Raw genomic sequence first — 18,586 nt, forward strand, 5'->3', positions numbered from 1 at the left:
TTGTGAGGGGGTGAGTAGTAAGAGTAGTCTCTAGTCTGTGGGTGTAAGGTCCTCCATATATCATGCAGATGAAGGTTGTGAAATAGTTGCTTTATTGTTTTCAATTTTGACCTAGGGACGGACGAGACTCCTCTAGAGGAGTCCAGCCCCGGATCAAAGGCCAAGTTGAAGTCCCCGCCCAGAAACAGAGTCCCCTTGACCCTGTCCAAGATTAGGTTTGAGATCTTTTTAAAAAAGGTGGTGTGGGCCTGGTTTGGGGCATAGATATTCAGCAATGAGAGTTGCTGGCCAAATAGTTGTCCTATCAAAAGAATATAATGTCCCTCGGGGTCTTTGTCAATTTGTGTAACCTGGAAGGGAAGGGATCTATGGATCAGAACACCTACCCCTCCCTTCTTATGTGGTCCTGAAGCAAAACTGGTGATGGGAAATTGTGGGGTGTTCCATTTAGGTTCCTTACCTTTCTGAAAGTGAGTTTCCTGAACCATAAGGATCTGGCTCCCTAGCCTGGAGAATTCCCTACATGCTATAGACCTTTTGCCAGGACTGTTAAGGCCTTTGACATTTATAGTAGTAATTAACAGATTATGCTCTTGAAATCTGCTCAGTTTACCCGCCATGGTTGAAATACGTGCTAAGGGGGAGAGGGAAGAGAGAGAAAGGAAAAAAAAAAAAAGGGGGGGGGGAGGGGAGGGTTAAGGTGATAAGGGGTATGTAGATAAGTGAAGAAGAGGGAGATTTAGGTAAGACAGAGCTCTCAGAAGTAACGAGAAGGTGGGGGGGCCAGTGGGTGAGAAAAGAGTGTAAAGAAAGAACTCTTGTTTAGAGTACGAGTAAGAAAGTAGAAAGTGAAGACACCTGGAGGGGGTATCTCCCTGTCCGGCTTGTAAAGATGTAGAGTTGATTAATCATTGATTCCAAAAGGCATGTCACTTATAGTGATATGAGAGGGGGAGGAGGGGGAGTGAAGTTAGAAGGGAAAGGAGGGCGGGTTAGGGGGAGGAAGTGAGGATAGAGAATGTGGGGGAAAGAAGGAGGAGAGTAGAAGGAGAAGGATATGAGTGGTGTTAAGGGAGGGGACAGGAGAGGGGAGAAGAGCAAGAATTTACCCTTTCTTCTGTTTCATGTAAGCAGGATTGAAACTTAGTCCCCCCCCCCCCCCATGCTAAACAGATCAGGCCCCTGAGGGGTCTGGGATGCTCTTGACAAACAAAACAGGTTAAACATGTATACAAAAACAACATTTAAACTGTCATAAGAAAGTGCAAAAGTTTAGGTTTCTGCTAATCAACTTTATCAAAACATTTCGAACAGGCAATGGCAGTATTGGGCTCCAAATCTTGTATGTTTCTTTTCTAGAATCGAGGGAATGGGGGAGGTGGATAGGAGAGGGAAGGAAAAGGGATGAAGGGAGTGATTAGAAGGGTAAAGAGGATGGAAGGGGGAGGGGAGAGAGGGTGGGGGGAAAGGGGGAGGGAGGAGGGATGGGAGAGAGGAGGAGGCATATTTAACTATCTATTTCTTGCTTAGAATAATTCACATCCTACCTCTCAGCCCCGGTGTGGGGTGATATAGGCCTCAAAGAGGTCCAGAGAACCCATAACAGATATAACCATTTAAACATATGTAAAGATCAAACATTAAGAACAACATCACCAACACTGCTGTTGAGGGAACTGAAACGAGGACATTTTATATATATATATATATATATATATAACAAAAAGACTTGGTGGACCAGCAGTCAGTCCTTAGTGCAAAAAGGATACGTATTCCTTCGCGGGAAGGGCCCCGCGGCTTCCTGTGAGGATGTCCAGAACATAAACCATGAGGCTCATGCTTCACAGACAGGTAAAAGTATGGAGGCAAGTTCAGTTACTTTAAACTTTATTATTTCTTTATTTCTCTAGCTTTCTCCTATTTCTTTTCTTCTTCTGTTTTTCCCTGTTCCTGTTCTCCCCCGATACCACTGGGTGGCAAAGTCTCGTGCAGAGGGGGCCCGTGGTAAGGGGGGGATCTATCACAGAGTTCAAAAGGTCCTCTTAGCTTGATGTTGTCTCATTTATAGAGGCTTGACGAGATCTGTGGTTTTCCGGTAGGCGGGGGGCCGACCCGCTGACCTCTTTTAGGACAAATGGAAATGAGAGGTCATTGCAAAAGGATTCAGGGTCGTCCCCAGGTCTAAAGATAGCTGATTTGTTGTTGTAGGAAACTATGAGGGATACAGGAAAGCCCCATCTATACTGGATTTTGTGTCTCCTTAATGCAATGGTAAGGGGGGCCATTTCTCTCCTTTTTTGTAAAGTAGACTGAGAGAGGTCAGCGAATAAAGAGATTTCCTCACCTGCGTGATAGATTGGATGTTTGGCCCTTGCGCAGCGGAGTAGGAATTTGACTATGATGTCCCTTGGTGGTGCTTTTGGGGGTGGTTTAGGTCTAATAGCTCTGTGAGCTCTTTCAATAGGGATGTCATCCACAGCTGGGTCGTCTTTTATGATTTTAAATAAGGCTTGTAAGTAACCCTCTATGGCAGGGGGGAAAACAGTCTCTGAGACCCCCCGTATACGCAGGTTATTGCGTCGGCACCTATTTTCTAGGTCTTCTAGCTTGTCTGCTAGGGCGTTGATCTTATGGGAATGTTCAGTTAATTGTGTGGTGCTTGTCTGAACGTTTTTTTTCTGTAGATGCTTGTTTTTCTTCTAAGGTGACTACCCTCTGGTCAAGTGCCCCTATGTCCCTGCGGAGGTCTCCAAACAGGCTCCTCATCTCCTGCATAACTTCCTTGATGTCCTCTTTTGAGAAAAGATGTGTAATGTCCTTTTTTGTTAAGTACATGTCTGTGGGATTCTCCTCTGGCTGCATCTGGAGGGGCCCAGGTATTAGAGAAGGTGGTATGTCTGCTGTGGCGGTTTGTGTAGGGGTCTCCACAGGTTTGAGGTAGTGGTTTAGAGTTTTATTAACAGCAGGTTTGTTTGATTTATTATTCTTTTTGCAAGGCATCACATTGGTAACAGGATGCAGTCAGTGCAGGCATAAAACTAATCAATGTCTTTTTTTGCAAAAGTAGACAGTACTACAGACCTCTGTTTTATATTTTGATTGTAAAAATATGAGAAGCTGGGGGATATTCTCGTTCCAGAATTGCTGTGGAGGAATTGAGGATGTCCGGCGGCACTGTATATTGTGCAGATGAGAGTTATGTCCCTGATCTGAAGTTGTGGGCTTGCGGCAGTGAGGGGGATAAGTAGCTTAGGCTGCTGGAGTTGTATAAGTCCCCAAGGTTAGATTACTTATATTAAACTTGAGCTCAAGGATCCCCCTGTCTCAGAGTGCAGGCCTCCCTCTATCTTATACTGAGCCTATGGTTGCTATTCTGGGGATTCGTGTCCCCGGTCTGGTGATGCAGGCCCCCAATATTATTTAACTGTAAAGGTACTCACTGCTGTGTCATGGGTTGTCGTCAGGTTTTTCTTGACCCGATCTGTCCTGCGGCCGAGCAAAGGAGAAGTGAATGCGGGCGGCCACGTGGAGGCAAGATGGCGGCCGGGAGAGCTGCTGCGAGTCAAACGCACGCAGAGCTGAAGTGAGTGGTCCGCCGCCCGATGCTGAAGACCTTTCCCAGTATTGGAGTGATCCGGGCAGTTAGGGGGCTCCGGGTATGTGCTGACGGAAGGATCCGGTAAGTTTTGCAGATAGTGTCGTATAGGAGCTGCCCGCTGTTAGTCCCTCAGACCTCCGGCACTGATAAATCCCTTTGTCATTTATATAGGACCAGACAGCAGCATTGGAAGGGTTGGGGGAGCTTCAATGGTTCCAAGGGAAGGGTTAGGAGATAATCTAGGAACTATTACATGCCTTTGGAGCTAATTTTGCAGGGAAGGGAGATAGGAGCTCTAGCAAACTGCAGCCATCGTCCAGCGTGGCTAAGCTCCGCCTCCTGGTCAAGTATTTAGTTTTAAATAGGAATAATTGATTTAATTGTAGTAATTTTATTTTGTTTTATTTAAATTATATTTAAGTTAGGGGGGTGTTAGACTTAGGTTTAGACTTAAGTTTAGGGGTTAATACATTTAATATAGTAGCAGCGACAATGGGGGTGGCAGATTAGGGGTTAATAAATGTATGTAGGTTGCGGCGACATTGGGGGGCAGACTAGGGGTTAATAAATAGTATGTAGGTGTCGGCGATGTTGGGGGCAGCAGATTAGGGGTTCATAGGGATAATGTAGGTGGCGGCGGTGTCCGGAGCAGCAGATTAGGGGTTAAAAATATAATGCAGGTGTCGGCGATGTTGGGGACGGCAGATTAGGGGTTAATAAGTGTAAGATTAGGGGTGTTTAGACTTGGGGTTCATGTTATGGTGTTAGGTGTAGACATAAATTTTATTTCCCCATAGGAATCAATGGGGCTGCGTTAGAAGCTGAACGCTGCTTTTTTTCAGGTGTTAGGTTTTTTTTTCAGCTGAATCTGCCCCATTGTTTCCTATGGGGAAATTGTTCACAAGCACGTTTTGCCAGCTCACCGCTACCGTAAGCAACGCTGGTATTGAGGTGAGATGTGGAGCTAAATTTTGCTCTACGCTGACCTTTTTGCGGCTAACGCCGGGTTTAAAAAAAACAAACCTGTAATACCAGCGTTGTCTTAAGTAAGCGGTGAAAAAAAGCTGCTCGTTAGCAACGCACCCCTGGTACCGCAAAACTCGTAATCTCGGTGAGACTTTTTGACCCTGAGCCATCATTAGCTAAGGCGGATGCTGTTCAGGAGCCTCCTGTTTCAGATGTGCCGCAGCTTTCTCCTCAAGTGTCCCAATCCTATTTATCTGCACATGCAGTGCCCTGCGTTTCCTCTCATGCTCTGTCTGGAGTTATTTTGCAAGATATTACAGCCCAGGTATCTTCTGCGGTATCTGAGGCGCTGTCTGCTTTTCCCATGCTGTAGGGAAAACGCAAAAGGAAATTTAAAGAAACAGTAAGTAAGGTTTCTGATCCTGAAGTGACTAATTAAAGTATTTCCTCTCAGAAGTCTGAGGATGAAGATTCTTCGGGTGCATCTGAGGGTGAAATTTCGGATTCAGGCAGTATAATTCCTCCTTCTGATGCTGAAGTTGTGTGGAAGGCTTGCTCAACTAAGAATTGGTTTAAACATTTATTTTCTTTTGCAATATGTACCGAGTCCACGGTTTCATCCTTACTTGTGGGATATTATCCTTCCTAACAGGAAGTGGCAAAGAGAGCACCCACAGCAGAGCTGTCTATATAGCTCCCCCCTTAACTCCACTCCCCAGTCATTCTCTTTGCCGGCTCTAAGCAGGAAGGGTAAAGTGAAAGAGGTGATAAACTGTTAGTTTTTATTTTATCTTCAAGCAAGAGTTTATTTTTAAATGGTACCGGTGTGTACTATTTACTCTCAGGCAGGAGATGGATGAAGATTTCTGCCTAGAGGATGATGATCTTAGCATTTGTAACTAAGGTCCACTGCTGTTCGCACAGAAGCTGAGGAGTACAGGAAAACTTCAGTGTGAGGAACGGTTTCTTGCTATACAGCAATGCGGTATGTTCAGTCATTTTTTCTGTAGAGACTGTGATAACTCGGAAAGGCTGACAGTATCCCGGTAAGGGTAAGCAGTAATCCTAGTCTTTGAAGGGGCTTTACTTGCTTGCATTAAGGGCTTAACTTATGGGCACTCAGTTTGAATGATAGATAACCAAACGTTTATGTGTTCTGGGAGTAACTTTTTTTTATTATTTGAAGGGACATCTATATTGAGGGTACACTTGGCTTTTTTTGGGTTTTGATAACCCACATGACTGGAAAAACTCTTGGTAGATTTTTCTAAGGGCCTTAGCAACATCGAGTGTGGTGGGCGGGGCCTAATTTCGTGCCTTAGTTGCGCAGTTGTTTTATACAGTCAGGCAGCAAGCTACGACACCGGAGGGTCCTGGAGGAGTTCTTGGGCCTAATCGAAGCCTTATCCCCCATTATCTATCCCTAAGGGCAGGTAGGTGCCACAGCAGAGCTGTGGCAAGGTTCTGACAGGGGTTTTTACCGGTTTTTGGCAGTTTGTCAATCCAGTTTGCTTATTTGGGGGTTAAATGTTATATTGCTTGTGGTGCAATTTTACCATAGCTTAGTGTGTCTACTGCAAAAATTTCGGAAAATTTGGAGTAATTTTAAGCAGTTTTGCAGTTTGTGTATGCATTTTTTTCTCTTAAAGGCACAGTACCGTTTTTGAAAATTGTTGTTTTTTCATTAAATAAGGTGTTTTCCAAGCTTGCTTGTCTCATTACTAGCCTGTTCAACTTGTCTGACACTGAGGAAACTCATTGCTCAATTTGTTTAGAAGCCATTGTGGAACCCCCTCTTAGAATGTGTCCCACTTGTAGTGATATGTCTATAAATTGCAAACAGCATATTTTGACTTATAAAAGTTTGGCACTGGATGATTCTCAGACAGAAGGAAATCAGGTTTTGCCATCTAGTTCTCCCCAAGTGTCACAACCAGTAATGCCCGCACAAGCAACGCCAAGTACCTCTAGTGTGTCTAATTCTTTCGCCTTGCAAGATATGGCCTCAGTTATGAATACTACCCTCACAGAGGTTTTATCTAAACTGCCAGGGTTGCAAGGGAAGCGCAGTAGCTCTGGGTTAAGAACAAATGCTGAGCCTTCTGACGCTTTAGTAGCCGTATCCGATATACCCTCACAATGTTCAGAGATTTCTGATTCAGGAAAGATGTTCCCTCAGACAGATTCAGATATGACGGCATTTAAATTTAAGCTGCAACACCTCCGCTTATTGCTCAGGGAGGTTTTAGCGACTCTGGATGATTGTGACCCTATTGTAGTTCCAGAGAAATTGTGTAAAATGGACAAATATTTAGAGGTTCCTGTTTACACTGATGTTTTTCCGGTCCCTAAGATGATTTTGGACATTGTTAGTAAGGAGTGGGATAGACCAGGTATTCCGTTCGCTCCCCCTCCTGTTTTTAAGCAAATGTTTCCCATATCTGACACCATGCGGGACTCGTGGCAGACGGTCCCTAAGGTGGAGGGAGCTATTTCTACTCTGGCTAAGCGTACAACTATACCTATTGAGGACAGTTGTACTTTCAAAGATCCTATGGATAAAAAAATTAGAGGGTCTCCTAAAGAAATTTTTTGTTCATCAGGGTTTTCTTCTCCAGCCTATGGCGTGCATTGTTCCTGTAACCACTGCAGCTGCCTTTTGGTTTGAGGCTCTGGAAGAGGCTCTTCAGGTGGAGACCCCATTAGATGATATTCTGGATAGAATTAGGGCACTTAAGCTAGCTAATTCTTTCATTACAGACGCCGCTTTTCATCTGGCTAAATTAGCGGCAAAGAATTCAGGTTTTGCCATTTTAGCGCGTAGAGCGTTATGGCTTAAGTCCTGGTCAGCTGATGTGTCATCAAAATCTAAGCTTTTGACCATCCCTTTCAAAGGTAAGACCCTATTCGGGCCTGAATTGAGAGATCATATCAGATATCACTGAAGGGAAGGGTCATGCCCTCCCTCAGGATAAGTCAAATAAGACAAGGACCAAACAAAATAATTTTCGTTCCTTTCAAAACTTTCAAGGTGGTCCTGCTTCCTCTTCCCCTGCTGCAAAGCAAGAGGGGAACTTTGCTCAATCCAGGCCAGTCTGGAGACCTAACCAGGCTTGGAACAAGGGTAAACAGGCCAAGAAGCCTGCTGCTGCCACCAAGACCGCATGAAGGGGTAGCCCCCGATCCTGGACCGGATCTAGTAGGGGGCAGACTCTCTCTCTTTGCTCAGGCCTGGGCAAGAGATGTTCAGGACTCCTGGGCTGTAGAAATCGTAACCCAGGGGTATCTTCTAGATTTCAAAGATTCTCCTCCAAGGAGGAGATTCCATTTTTCTCAATTGTCTGTAAACCAGACAAAAAGAGAGGCGTTCTTATGCTGTGTAGAAGACCTTTTTACCATGGGAGTGATCTGCCCAGTTCCGAAAGCAGAACAGGGGCAGGGGTTCTACTCCAATCTGTTTGTGGTTCCCAAAAAAGAGGGAACCTTCAGACCAATTTTAGATCTCAAGATCCTAAACCAATTCCTAAGAGTCCCATCTTTCAAGATGGAGACCATTCGGACTATTTTACCAATGATCCAGGAGGGTCAATATATGACCACCGTGGACCTAAAGGATGCGTATCTACACATTCCTATCCACAAAGATCATCACCAATTCCTCAGGTTTGCCTTTCTGGACAAGCATTACCAGTTTGTGGCTCTTCCCTTTGGGTTGGCCACGGTTCCACGAATCTTCACAAAGGTGCTAGGGTCCCTTCTGGCGGTCCTAAGGCCGCGGGACATAGCAGTGGCGCCTTATCTAGACGACATCCTTATTCAAGCGTCAACTTTCCAACTAGCCAAGTCTCACATGGACTTAGTGTTGGCCTTTCTAAAATCTCATGGGTGGAAGGTGAATGTAAAAAAGAGTTCTCTCTGCCCTCTCACAAGAGTTTCATTTCTAGGGATTCTGATAGACTCGGTGGGCATGAAAATATTTCTGACGGAGGTCAGGAAATCAAAGATTTTGACCACCTGCCGAGCTCTTCATTCCATTCCTCGGCCGTCATTGGCTCAGTGTATGGAGGTAATCGGACTAATGGTAGCGGCAATGGACGTAGTTCCATATGCTCGCTTACATCTCCGACCACTGCAACTATCCATGCTCAGACAGTGGAATGGGGATTATGCAGATTTATCTCCTCAGATAAATCTGGATCAAGAGACCAGAGACTCTCTTCTTTGGTGGTTGTCACAGGATCACCTGTCCCGGGGAATGTGTTTCTGCAGGCCAGCGTGGGTTATAGTGACGACAGACGCCAGCCTACTGGGCTGGGGTGCAGTCTGGAATTCCCTGAAAGCACAGGGTTTGCAGACTCAGGCGGAGGCCCTCCTACCGATAAATATTCTGGAATTAAGAGCGATATTCAATGCTCTTCAGACGTGGCCTCAGCTGGCTTCGGCCAGATTTATCAGATTTCAGTCTGACAACATCACGACTGTGGCTTATATCAATCATCATGGAGGAACAAAGATGTGACAAAACCAATCTCGCCACTGTACATTGGAGGGCCTGTTATAGAACATTCTTTGGGCTGGAGGTACATGGGCTTAAGGATACCCAGAGACTGCATGGAAATATGGAATTTTATATGCTGGACACCCCATGTACTTTCATAACTCTGTCTTATGTCTATGTCACCCTGTATCCATAAATACAGGATGGGTACAGGGTGTGAGTGCCCCTTGTGGGAGCAATTGTGACTCTATAAGCCAAGTGGGCATAAAAGACTTTATAGCTAATAAGAACTGTTCCTATATTCTGTAATAAGATGTATTCTATGTATGTTTAAGATCTGATTGTGTCTCAGGAGTCTGTCTAGGTAAACTGATTGGGTTTTGTGTGATTATGTTAACTAGACTGCCCAACATCAGATTGTCTGAGTACTTAATATTTTAATCTGTTTTACCTGTGAATAGACAATTCTTAGAGGTTTGATGCATTGTTCATATGTTTGCTTTACTGTTTAACCAATGCCCTCTGTAACCTGAAGCCAGGGTTATATTCAACCCCCCCATCTGGGGTCAAAACCTGTATAAATACTAGGCATTCAGCCTTTAATAAATATATTCTTTTTTAAACCTGAAATGTGGAGCTTGGTCTCATGTTTGCAGGGAAACTGATCGAGGTTGTGAAGTGCTGATTCTGTATGCAGGACATTGTTCCCTGGTATTAACCCTTGGTATCCTGTTGGTACCGTAACAAAAGATTTCCTAAGCGATGATAGAAGTTTCAAGAATAATCCGATGGGCAGAGGCTCACTCTTGCCATCTGTCAGCGATCTATATCCCAGGGGTAGAGAACTGGGAGGCAGATTTTCTAAGTCGTCAGACTTTTCATCCGGGGGAGTGAGAACTCCATCCGGAGGTGTTTGCTCAACTGATTCAGCTATGGGGCACACCAGAATTGGATCTGATGGCGTCTCGTCAGAACGCCAAACTTCCTTGTTACGGATCCAGGTCAAGGGATCCTCAGGCAGTACTGATAGATGCTCTAGCAGTACCCTGGTTGTTCAACCTGGCTTATGTGTTTCCACCTTTCCCTCTCCTTCCGCGTCTGATTGCCAGAATCAAAGAGGAGAGAGCTTCGGGGATTTTGATAGCGCCTGCGTGGCCACGCAGGTCTTGGTATGCAGACCTGGTGGACATGTCATCTCTGCCACTGAGACAGGACCTTTTGATTCAAGGTCCATTCAAGCATCCAAATCTAATTTCTCTGCAACTGACTGCTTGGAGATTGAACGCTTGATTCTATCAAAGCGGGGTTTCTCTGAGTCGGTCATAGATACCTTGATTCAGGCTCGAAAGCCTGTCACCAGGAAAATCTATCATAAGATATGGCGTAAATATCTTTTTTGGTGCGAATCCAAAGGCTACTCATGGAGTAAAATCAGGATTCCTAGTATTTTGTCTTTTGTCCAAGAGGGATTGGAGAAAGGATTGTCAGCTAGTTCCCTAAAAGGACAGATATCTGCTCTGTCTATTCTGTTGCACAAGCGTCTGGCAGATGTCCCAGACGTTCAGGCTTTTTGTCAGGCTTTAGCTAGAATTAAGCCTGCGTTTAAACCTGTTGCTCTGCCATTGAGTCTAAATTTAGTTCTTAAAGTTCTTCAGGGGGTTCCGTTTGAACCCATGCATTCCATAGATATTAAGCTTCTATCTTGGAAAGTTCTGTTCCTAGTTGCTATCTCTTCAGCTCGAAGAGTTTCTGAATTATCTGCATTACAATGTGACTCGCCTTATCTTGTTTTTTATGCTGATAAGGTGGTTTTGCGTACCAAACCTGGATTCCTCCCTAAGGTTGTTACTAACAGGAATATCAATCAGGAAATTGTTGTTCCTTTTCTGTGTCCTAATCCTTCTAAGAAGGAACGTCTGTTGCACAACTTGGACGTAGTTTGTGCTTTGAAGTTTTATTTGCAGGCAACCAAAGATTTTCGTCAAACATCTTCTTTGTTGTCTATTCTGGAAAGCGTAGGGGTCAAAAGGCTACGGCTACCTCTTTCCTTTTGGCTGAAAAGCATCATCCATTTGGCTTATAAGACTGCTGGACAGCAGCCTCCTGAAAGGATTACAGCTCACTCTACTAGAGCGGTAGCTTCCACATGGGCTTTTAAAAATGATGCTTCTGTTGAACAGATTTGTAAGGCTGCGACTTGGTCTTCGCTTCATACCTTTTCCAAATTTTCCAAATTTGATACTTTTGCTTCTTCGGAGGCTATTTTTGGGAGAAAGGTTTTGCAAGCAGTGGTGCCTTCCATTTAGGTTCCTGTCTTGTCCCTCCCTTCATCCGTGTCCTAAAGCTTTGGTATTGGTATCCCACAAGTAAGGATGAAACCGTGGACTCTGTACATCTTGCAAAAGAAAACAAAATTTATGCTTACCTGATGATAAATTTCTTTCTTTTGCAATGTACCGAGTCCACTGCCCGCCCTGTCTATTCAAGACAGATAGTATTTTTTATTGAAAACTTCAGTCACCTCTGCACCTTATAGTTTCTCCTTTTTCTTCCTTGGCCTTCAGTCGAATGACTGGGGGGGGGTGGAGTTAAGGGGGGAGCTATATAGACAGCTCTGCTGTGGGTGCTCTCTTTGCCACTTCCTGTTAGAAGGATAATATCCCACAAGTAAGGATGAAACCGTGGACTCGGTACATCGCAAAAGAAAAATTTATTAGGTAAGCATAAATTTTGTTTTTTCTGTACCTCTGATTTCGCAAATGGTATTAAATGTACAGATTGGTTTAAACTTCATGTCTCTAAGGATGTTGCTGTTAAGGCACTGCCACAGCTTTCTCCTTTTATGTCCCAAGCCTATATGGCGTCACATGCAGTGCCCTGTGTTCCTCTCAATCTCCTGGAGGAGTGTATTTGCTTATAGAAGTTGCAAGCTCAGGTATCTTCTGCGGTATCTGTGGCTTGGTCTGTTTTCCTTTACTTCAGGGAAAAGGCAAGAGGACATTTTAAGTCTCAGATAAGAGGGTTTGTGCTCCACATGCTGCTACGCGGTTTGTCTTCTTCCAAGTTAGTGAGGAGGATTCGCCGGTAGTTTCTGAGGCTGAAATCTCTGATCTGGACTGTATAATTCCTTCATCTGTTACTGAAGTGGTATCCTTCAGTTTACTTTAAAGCCTCTTATATTTTATAGGAGGTCTTGGCTGACTGGATGACACCGATCCCTATTGTTGTCTTTCCTTTGGAGTTTTGTGAACTTTATCAGTTCTATATTTTTCTTTCTTCTCTGGAAGGGGGTCTAGACGTGCTGTGAGATGTTCACAAGATTGTTATAGAGAATCTGGGGATATTTCTCCCTGTCTCACGTCCTTTTTAGGATTTTCTGTCGCTATCTCTCTTGAAATGCACAGTGTCTTTAGTAGAAGGGAACTTTCTACTTTTAATCAGAGAACTTAGATCTCTGCGGAGATAATCTAGTTTTCTTTCTGACATAGGTAAGAAGCTGGAGGTTTAATTGTACATTTAGAGCAATGTCTTGTCTTATTAGACTTGCTGTACTAACCGCCAGGCATTGTCGCTGAAATGTATGGTCAGCTGAGAAGCCTACCTGTGGTTTAGTGGTACAGCCTAGGCTTTATAGTTCTGCAGTTGCAGATTCAATTATTTCTGTTTCCTCCAAATACATGCTTCTAGGGTCTCCTTTTAAGGATGAGACTTAGATTGGACTTGAAAAGACATGACCCAAACAAAGTCTTCCTCCCAGGGGCATATTTCTCTTTCTAGAGTATCTGCAATCCAAGTAGGATGAGAGGCATTCCTTGAACTGGATTCAGGGTCTTCATCTCTGGGAGTGACAGTTCCAGTCCCAGTTTGGGAACAGGATATAGGTATTTACCTCATATTTCAGATTCTGTCCTTCAAAGTAGTTTCCTTTCTCCTTTTGGTTCTAGTGGACCTGTTCATAAAGAACTAGGACCTGAGAGATTTAGTGTTTCCTTAATCGGAATCTTCTCTAGTTTTCTTAGTTTGTGCCATCCCAGTCAGACCCTTAGGTCTTGGGATAATGCAAGTGTGTTTTTCTGGACAATTTATTGTTCAGGTATTATCCTGACTTCGAGCTAACTCTCTTTTAAGAGATCTTGTCCAATCATCTTTTCCGGGAATGGGAAATGAATCTGGAGAAGAGTTCCCTTATTCTATCCACAAGGGTAATTTATTTGGGACTACCGCCACAATACCCTGAATGCACCCGATTTTCATTTGATCGCGGAAGTTATGCAGGGCCAGGTCTGGTCAGTTCCTGGATGGGAGACCGCCTGGGAACACCAGGTGCGGTATGCTTGGATCTTTATTTGATTCTTTATCTAGGAGATGTCTTTCAGAGGTCAGAAAATAAAGGATTTATTCCTTTTCCCCACTCTGCAGTCTTCTGTCTTGCCAACAGTAAGTTTTAGTGGCCGGTGGATAGCTTAGCCATCTTGCAACCAGGAGGTTGGGAGTTTGGATTTAGCTGCAGTTGATTTCTCCAACATTGGTGTGTCCGGTCCACGGCGTCATCCATTACTTGTGGGAATATTCTCTTCCCCAACAGGAAATGGCAAAGAGCACAGCAAAAGCTGTCCATATAGCCCCTCCTCAGGCTCCGCCCCCTAGTCATTCTCTTTGCCGCTCTGAACAAGTAGGAGATGGTGAAGAGTATGTGGTGTTTAGTTGTAGTTTTTTATTCTTCTATCAAAAGTTTGTTATTTTGAAATAGTACTGGTTGTGCTATTTACTCTGAAACAGAAAGAGATGAAGAGTTCTGTTTAAAAGAGGAGTATGATTTTAGCAGCAGTAACTAAAATCAATTGCTGTTCCCACGCAGGACTCTTGAGCCCAGAGAACTTCAGTTGGGGGGAACAGTTTGCAGACTTTTCTGCTCAAGGTATGACTAGCCATTTTTCTAACAAGACTGTGTAATGCTGGAAGGCTGTCATTTTCCCTCATGGGGATCAGTAAGCCATTTTCTTAGACTCAAACAGAATAAAGGGCTTATTATGGGCTATTAACTGGTGGACACTCTTAAGGGCTAAATTGATTGCTTATTTAAGTATTATTTACAGTTTGAAGTGGATTTCACACTTTTTATTATTTGGGGAACGTTTTTTAACGCCAGGCACTAGTTAAGACACCTTCCCAGTCAGGAAGGGCCTTTCACTGTAGTAGGCAGAGCCTCATTTTCGCACCATTATTGCGCAGTTTCTTTTGAGTGCAGTGCATACAGCTGCATGTGAGAGGGTCTGGTATCCACTGAAAACGTTCCTGGAAGGCTTGAATTGGTATCGTATACCCCCTGGGATAGGTGAAGTCGCAACAAACGCTGTGGCTGGGACTGTAGTGGGGTTAAAATTGCAAACGGCTCCGGTTTCCGCATTTTAAGGGTTAAAAGCTTGAAAATTGGGGTGCAATACTTTGAATGCATTAAGACACTGTGGTGAAAATTTGGTAAAGATTGGATAATTCCTTCATAGTTTTTCACATATTCAGTAATAAAGTGTGCTCTGTTTAACATTTAAAGAGACAGTAACGGTTTTGTTTAAAAACGGTTTTTGTGCTTTATTAACCAATTTAAGCCTGTCTAACATGTCTGTACCTTCAGATAGATCATGTTCTGTATGTATGGAGGCCAAGGTGGTTCCCCCTTCAAATGTATGTGATAATTGTGCCATGGCGTCCAAACAAAGTAAGGACAGTACTGTCACATTTAGTAAGGTTGCCCAGGATGATTCCTCAAATGAAGGAAGTAGGGATAGTTCTGCATCCTCTCCTTCTGTGTCTATACCAGTTATGCCCGCGCAGGCGACCCCTAGTACTTCTAGCGCGCCAATGCTTGTTACTATGCAACAATTGACGGCAGTAATGGATAACTCCATAGCTAATATTTTATCCAAAATGCCAGCATTTCAGAGAAAGCGTGATTGCTCAGTTTTAAACACTGTAGAGCAGGAGGGCGCTGATGATAATTTATCTGTCATACCATCACACCAGTCTGAAGTGGCAGTGAGGGAGGGTTTGTCAGATGGAGAAATTTCTGATACAGGAAGAATTTCTCAGCAGGCAGAACCTGATGTTGTGACATTTAAATTTAAATTAGAGCATCTCCGCGCATTACTTAAGGAGGTGCTATCTACTCTGGATGATTGTGACAATTTGGTCATCCCAGAAAAATTGTGCAAGATGGACAGATTCCTAGAGGTCCCGGTGCACCCTGATGCCTTTCCGATACCTAAGAGGGTGGCGGACATAGTGAATAAGGAGTGGGAGAAGCCAGGCATACCTTTTGTCCCTCCTCCTATATTTAAGAAATTGTTCCCCATGGTCGACCCCAGAAAGGACACATGGCAAACAGTCCCTAAGGTCGAGGGGGCGGTTTCTACACTAGCCAAACGCACGACTATTCCCATTGAGGACAATTGTGCTTTCAAAGATCCTATGGATAAAAAATTGCTTAAAAAGATTTTTGTACAGCAAGGTTACCTCCTTCAACCAATTTCGTGCATTATTCCTGTCACTACAGCAGCGTGTTTCTGGTTCGAAGAACTGGAAAAGTTGCTCAGTAAGGAGACTCCATATGAGGAGGTCATGGACAGAATTCACGCACTTAAGTTAGCTAATTCCTTTATTTTAGATGCCGCTTTGCAGTTAGCAAGATTAGCGGCGAAAAATTCAGGGTTTGCTATTGTGGAGCGCAGAGCGCTCTGGCTAAAGTCTTGGTCGGCGGATGTATCTTCCAAGACAAAATTGCTTAATATCCCTTTCAAAGGTAAGACCCTTTTTGGGCCAGAATTGAAAGAAATTATTTCAGACATCACTGGGGGAAAGGGCCATGCCCTCCCACAAGATAGGCCTTTCAAGGCTAAGAATAAGTCCAATTTTCGTTCCTTTCGCAATTTCAGGAACGGACCGGCTTCCAACTCTGCAGCCTCTAGACAAGAGGGTAATGCTTCCCAGACTAAACCAGCTTGGAAACCAATGCAAGGCTGGAACAAGGGTAAACAGGCCAAGAAGCCTGCTGCTGCTACCAAGACAGCATGAAGGGGTAGCCCCCGATCCGGGACCGGATCTAGTAGGGGGCAGACTCTCTCTCTTTGCTCAGGCTTGGGCAAGAGATGTTCCGGATCCCTGGGCACTAGAAATAGTCTCTCAGGGTTATCTTCTAGAATTCAAGGAACTGCCCCCAAGGGGAAGGTTCCACATGTCTCGCTTGTCTTCAGAACAAATAAAGAGACAGGCATTCTTACATTGTGTAGAAGACCTGTTAAAGTTGGGAGTGATACACTTAGTTCCAACTGTGGAACAAGGTCAGGGGTTTTACTCAAACCTGTTTGTAGTTCCCAAAAAAGAGGGAACTTTCAGACCAATTCTGGATTTAAAAATTCTAAACAAATTTCTCAGAGTTCCATCGTTCAAAATGGAAACCATTTGAACAATTTTACCTACAATACAGGAGGGTCAATATATGACTACCGTGGATTTAAAGGATGCGTACCTACATATTCCTATCCACAAAGATCATCATCAGTTCCTAAGGTTCGCCTTTCTGGACAAACATTACCAGTTCGTGGCTCTTCCATTCGGTTTAGCCACTGCTCCCAGAATTTTCACAAAGGTGCTAGGTTCCCTTCTAGCGGTTCTAAGACCAAGGGGCATTGCAGTGGCACCTTATCTAGACGACATTCTAATTCAAGCGTCGTCTCTTTCCAAGGCAAAGGCTCATACAGACATTGTTCTAGCCTTTCTCAGATCTCACGGGTGGAAGGTGAACGTAGAAAAGAGTTCCCTGTCTCCGTCAACAAGAGTTCCCTTTTTGGGAACAATAATAGATTCTTTAGAAATGAAGATCTTCCTGACAGAGGTCAGAAAGTCAAAGCTTCTAAACGCTTGTCAAGTTCTTCACTCTATTCTGCAGCCTTCCATAGCTCAGTGCATGGAAGTAGTAGGATTGATGGTTGCAGCAATGGACATAGTTCCTTTTGCTCGAATTCATCTAAGACCATTACAACTGTGCATGCTCAATCAGTGGAATGGGGACTATGCAGACTTGTCTCCCCAGATTCAAGTAGACCAGGTAACCAGAGACTCACTCCGTTGGTGGTTGACTCAGGATCACCTGTCTCAGGGAATGAGTTTCCGCAGACCAGAGTGGGTCATTGTCACGACCGACGCCAGTCTATTAGGCTGGGGCGCGGTCTGGGACTCCCTGAAAGCTCAGGGTCTATGGTCTCGGGAAGAGTCTCTTCTCCCGATAAACATCCTGGAACTGAGAGCGATATTCAATGCGCTCCGGGCTTGGCCTCAACTAGCGAAGGCCGGATTCATAAGATTCCAGTCGGACAACATGACGACTGTAGCTTACATCAACCATCAAGGAGGAACAAAGAGTTCCTTGGCGATAAGAGAGGTATCCAAGATCATCAAATGGGCGGAGGATCACTCCTGCCACCTATCTGCAATTCACATCCCAGGAGTAGACAACTGGGAGGCTGATTATTTGAGTCATCAGACTTTCCATCCGGGGAGGTCTTTGCCCAGTTAACCCAATTATGGGGCATTCCAGACATGGATCTGATTGCGTCCCGTCAGAACTTAAAGGTTCCTTGCTACGGGTCCAGATCCAGGGATCCCAAGGCGACTCTAGTGGATGCATTAGTGGCGCCTTGGTCGTTCAACCTAGCTTATGTGTTTCCACCGTTTCCTCTCCTTCCCAGGCTCGTAGCCAGGATCAAACAGGAGAAGGCCTCGGTGATTCTAGCTCCTGCGTGGCCACGCAGGACTTGGTATGCAGACCTGGTGAATATGTCATCGGCTCCACCATGGAAGCTACCTTTGAGACAGGATCTTCTAGTACAAGGTCCATTCGAACATCCAAATCTAGTTTCTCTGCAGCTGACTGCTTGGAAATTGAACGCTTGATTTTATCCAAGCGTGGATTTTCAAATTCAGTGATTGATACTCTGGTCCAAGCCAGAAAACCTGTGACTAGAAAGATTTACCATAAAATATGGAAAAAATATATCTGTTGGTGTGAATCCAAGGGATTCTCCTGGAGTAAAATTAAAATTCCTAAGATTCTTTCCTTTCTCCAAGAGGGTTTGGATAAAGGGTTGTCAGCGAGTTCTCTAAAGGGACAGATTTCTGCTTTATCTGTCTTGTTACACAAACGACTGGCAGCTGTGCCAGATGTACAAGCTTTTGTACAGGCTTTGGTCAGAATCAAGCCTGTCTACAGACCCATGACTCCTCCTTGGAGTCTAAATTTAGTTCTTTCAGTTCTTCAAGGGGTTCCGTTTGAACCTTTACATTCCGTAGATATCAAGTTACTATCTTGGAAAGTTCTGTTTTTGGTTGCTATTTCTTCTGCTAGAAGAGTTTCCGAATTATCTGCTTTGCAGTGTGATCCACCCTATCTGGTGTTCCATTCAGATAAGGTTGTTTCCAACAAGAATATTAACCAGGAAATAGTTGTTCCTTCTCTGTGTCCGAAACCAGTT

At 44.3% G+C, this 18,586-nt stretch overlaps 1 protein-coding gene and 1 pseudogene across 1 annotated transcript in view; both read left to right on the top strand.

Annotated features, from left to right (window-relative positions):
• The window catches only part of FCHO1 (FCH and mu domain containing endocytic adaptor 1), an 802,768-nt gene that overhangs the window by 195,756 nt on the left and 588,426 nt on the right, over positions 1–18,586 (top strand). The gene's annotated exons all lie outside the window — the stretch shown is intronic.
• LOC128651140 (uncharacterized) lies at positions 13,278–13,397 on the top strand (annotated as a pseudogene).

The sequence above is a fragment of the Bombina bombina genome, chromosome 2 (assembly GCF_027579735.1).
Source record: "Bombina bombina isolate aBomBom1 chromosome 2, aBomBom1.pri, whole genome shotgun sequence".
NCBI classification, from domain to species: domain Eukaryota; kingdom Metazoa; phylum Chordata; class Amphibia; order Anura; family Bombinatoridae; genus Bombina; species Bombina bombina.